The sequence below is a fragment of the Centruroides sculpturatus genome, unplaced genomic scaffold (genome assembly GCF_000671375.1).
Source record: "Centruroides sculpturatus isolate CEXI.00-Female unplaced genomic scaffold, Cexi_2.0 scaffold325, whole genome shotgun sequence".
NCBI lineage: Eukaryota > Metazoa > Arthropoda > Arachnida > Scorpiones > Buthidae > Centruroides > Centruroides sculpturatus.
This window is the reverse complement of record NW_019384556.1, coordinates 175,535-180,131: the sequence shown is the minus strand read 5'-3', so window position 1 is coordinate 180,131 and position 4,597 is coordinate 175,535. Positions and strand designations below refer to the sequence as shown.

Genomic DNA, 4,597 nt, shown 5'->3' with positions numbered 1-4,597 from the left:
CCCTTAAAGATGGGATATACGAAATCGTAATATCACTGGTTTAACATCGAAATCCGTGAGTAATATAAAATCGGAGAGCGGAATAAATATATCAAATATTTTAATGGATTTTTTAAACCCCTGTCAACTATACAGAACTATCGTAAAAACATACCAGTAAATTCTTATCGGTTGGGTTAAGCTATATATCTACTCGTTATTCACGTAATCGGCCAAATATCAAGCGGGCGGGCGGCTAACAACCCAGAACCGGTCCGGGATAGAATTGGAAGCGTTATATGTGTAGCATCAACCTAAGGTCGTAGGCTTCCACCGGCTAAACCGGGTGAGGTTGGTGCTCTGTAAAGCGCATGCTCAAATCTGATTTTTTGGAATCTGATAATACAGAGATTCCACTCCGCCACTAATATTCGAATATACAATAGCAATTTTATTATTTTTTTCACGTGTAGTATAGAAATTTGTAATAAGATACATAATTCGGTTATAATAAAATATTGTGCGATTATTTTCATATAATTAAAATTAATATTTAGTTTTTATAAAATACAAGGGAAGCGGCACTTCCACCGCTTCTAATGACGGCACGCTACTGGATTTGTTATTCGATTTCAGCACGAAAGGTCATAATAATTGTCTTTCGGGACAGGAAAGCGATTTTGTTAGTAGATTTTATGCCATGAGGCACAACAATCAATTCTGATGCTTATTGTGTGACCTTCAGAAAACTTCGCCGTGCCATACAAGACAAGCGGCGTGGCCTAATGTCTTCCGGCGGCAGGCGGCAGTTTCTTTGAGTCAATTTAAAAAATTTAAAAGCGGTATGACAAATGTTTGAACAAAAATGAAAATTATGTAGAAAAGTAGATAAAAGTATGTAGAATATGGGAAAAAAATATATTTTAATGATATTTACAGTATTTTTTTTCTTATTAAAAAACGGACCTTATTTAAAAAATAGCCCTCGTATTTGACGAAAACTATAAAAAATTTATACATTTAAAAAAAATTTTTTATGAAATCTTTCGTCGTAAGTCGAGGTGGTCGTAACTCGAGAAGTGACTGTAGATCATTTTAACTTAATGTATTGATTCTGCACGTACGTATGTCGTATTATCGATATTAATATCGATTTTTAAAATAATACTATCGCACATTACTGGTTAACTTTGTATCTGGCTGCGCAGTAATATAGGTAACACTACACCCGACCACACAATAGTTATTTTTTGAGGTTTTATGTGGCAGAAAGCTGTGGTTCATTACCACAGGGAGAAAACAAGCACCGCGTTTCAGTACGTATCCAACCCAAAGACGCACGTGTTTTCCCGAAGCAGTTTTCTTTGCCTGCGTACAGGTGGCGCTCAACTCAGTTCCATTAGCTCCATAGCAGGGGTGTCCAACCCGCGGCCCGCGGGCCGCATGCGGCCCAAGGCAAGTTCCAATGCGGCCCAATAAATGTATAAACAAAACCGACAAATGTTTTAATTTTTTATTATTTATTTATTTCAACGGCATAAACTCAGAAAAGAAATTTCACAAAGCCATNAATAATGTATTAATAATCATATATAAATATATCTAAAATTGATTTTATAAATGGTATTTCAAACATCAAAATAGAATTAAAAAAAACAGCTAATAAATGTAATATTTATATTAAACTCTAACAGGCCTAACTATTATAAATTCAACAAATAAAAAGTAAAAATCTTTTCCGGGTCAATTTTTCATCAAAGTCATACATTCGGTATAACATTATTTGACAACGATAATGAAGTAATTGAAATAGCAATAAATGTTTAAACATTGAACTTCAAAATTTCTTAGAATAAAAGATTATTATAAAGGAACGGTTTAGTAACATCATTTAACACCACAGACAAATCAAAAAATGCTTTTATCACAATAATTTTAAAAAACCAAATTCTCCATTCAAATCTATAAGGTGCACTTTTAATGTAAGCAGAAAAAAAAATGTTTTTTTCACACTTTTTTATCGCTCACTTTTATATTATCTACTTATTAATCATACTTGTTTTTTCATGCAAAAACCTCAATATTAGGATTTGAATTAATTTAAATACATATACTATTCCTAAATATATTAATTAAAATAAAATCAAAGGAATCTAAAATAATTACTATCCTTACTTAATTCAATTACAGTATCTTTAGAATGACTTCTCTGAGTTGAACCTATCTTTCTCTCTAGCATTTCCTAACATAAACAATTAAAAAGCCTAGCTATTGAATATTTTTACTTTATTCCAATTGTTATTTTCCTTGAATACACACATTTACATCCTTTTATATCTTTCCTTCAAAATATAATATCCAACAATTCATACAATTTGATGTTTATTTCATCATTTATTGAAATAAGTTGTAATTTACACATTGTGATAAGCATGTATATTTCTTGTGTAAATAATCAACTATGTAAAATTTTAATAAAAGAGTGCTCTGATATAATTGGAAAAAGATTTATAAGATAAACAATTTGAAATGTACATCAAATACATGTGTAATTTTTTTTTTATTTATCTTTTTCACTTATCAAGAGATGTCCTTTTTTACACAGATTCACGAATATACATTTTAGTGATTGACTTGATTTTAAGTAGAAATTCTCTAGATTCGTTACGTAAGTGTGAAATTACCTTTAATTTCTGTCAAAATGGAATTCTCTTGTTTCAAAATTCAAACATCAGACGACATAACGTTGTATTTTGATATGGATAAAAACAAGCCGAATATTCGATATTTTTACAATAGTAAATTATTAATTAAAATATTATTATATTATTATATATAAAACATAATATAATTATTATATCTCTAACATAATAGATTTCAAAATTTCCTGTGTTGTAATAAAAAAAAATTTATTCTCAAGGTAAAATTTACTTAATAGAGAAGTAAACAACTTACGGAATTTATTTATATGATTTTTCTATATACACAGTTTTATAATATATTGAAACATTAGCAGTATCTATAAATTCAATTAATTCTGTATTGCTTTAAAAAATTTTGTTTGTTTATGTTTCTATGGGAAACAAGAATATATAAAAACAAAATTTGAAGTGTTTATACGAAATTGATAAAAATATAAATTTTTTATGGGAATAATTATTATTTATTTACTATATATATTGGTATATAATTATATGCCAACTATTCCTTTAATCGCGAATTCTTTTTATATCATTATATATTGTATATTAAATCTGTTTTATATGATTTTTTTTTTTATGAAGCGTTGTGTAAGCTTGTGCTTCCACTAAGAATATCTTGAGAAAATTTTCGTATTGTATTCTTTTTTCTTTCATATGGCGACTCTACCAGTAAACAAAAGTCGGCCTTTGTATCATATTAAATACTGGCCTTCTAAAATAGTCTCAAGTAAATATGCCAAGCCGATGTTTTAAGAATATTGCCACCTTGCCTACAGAATACGTGTCAAATAAAAATTCTTGAATGACAAAATAATCTTTTGAAGAATGGTTAAAAGTATAAATTAAAAACCGTAAAATAGTATTGTTTCTGGTTCACTGTCCGGTATATATTCCCGATTCAAAATATTTCTTACAAGAAAAACGTCTATTTTTATATTTTGTAAGTTGTACTAGAAATTTGATACCACTTTGAAGAATTTGAAAGATCTATGCGGCAATTGCTTGTACACAGTGGCAGATTAAGGACTTTTAAGGCCCTTTTGTGGAATGCCAACCCAGCATAGCCTAATAAAAAGTAGTAACATAGTTTAAACTGTAAGTAAAACTTTTTATAATGAAATACTGTAAGATACACTTTATTTTATTTTTTTTAAACTCTTTCCGCCCTGTGGACATTAAGACGACCTCTTTTTAGCAAGACCCATAATGGAACAGTCGGGTGGTGAGGACGGGACCCGGACGGACAACCCCGAAAAATTTCTGGGGATTTTTCGACCCGTCTGGATTCGATCCCGAGTCTCCCAGAGCGGTAGGCTACCATCCGGTACTAACTGCTCGGCCATCCGGCCTCAAATGCAAGATACACTGGCAACGCAAACGTTCAATTTCAAGTTCATATAATATTAGTTATTATTTTAAACTTACAAAGACTGGTACTATTATTTAGGTATAACTAAGTACGATCTCACTAAAAGTTTTATAATTGAAAAAAATACATATATTACATACCTGTAATTCTAAAATTTCTGTTTTCTGCGCTTTTTTAACTCAAAATCACTAATTATGTCCATGAAGGAAATGCATCAAAGCAGATCGGTCTCCATTGAGATGATGGTTCAGTCAGTGCGTTAAACTACGATTGCTTCGTAGTCTTAGATGAAATTGACTTCTTGCCATCTTGGAGAAGGCTCTCTCGGCTTCTACGAAACTGACTGGTAAGATTAAATAAAATATAAACGTTATATTTACATTTAGAAACATTGACAGAAAATTGCGACATGATTTGTGGTGTGAGACGTATATATTCTTCAGCTTCCTTTACATTTCTCGCAACTTGCAGAAATTGGATCATTTTTTTCGACAAGAGCATCTTCCAGTTTTTGGGTATGTAATAACTACAAGACTTTCAGATGAGT

The 4,597-nt window shown here is 30.4% G+C and overlaps 1 protein-coding gene across 4 annotated transcripts in view; it reads right to left on the bottom strand.

Moving 5' to 3' along the window:
• Nucleotides 1–2,992, bottom strand: part of LOC111623867 (longitudinals lacking protein, isoforms H/M/V-like) — a 30,455-nt gene extending 27,463 nt beyond the window's left edge. For 2 of the 4 annotated variants that reach the window (XM_023366586.1, XM_023366590.1), the window contains exon 1: nt 2,664–2,784. The gene's annotated coding sequence lies outside the window, so the exon portion shown is untranslated. Of the gene's footprint in view, nt 1–2,154; nt 2,327–2,663; nt 2,785–2,934 lie in introns of those variants that run through there. The other 2 variants (XM_023366588.1, XM_023366589.1) reach the window with 2 other exon arrangements.
• Nucleotides 2,993–4,597: the final 1,605 nt, after the last annotated feature.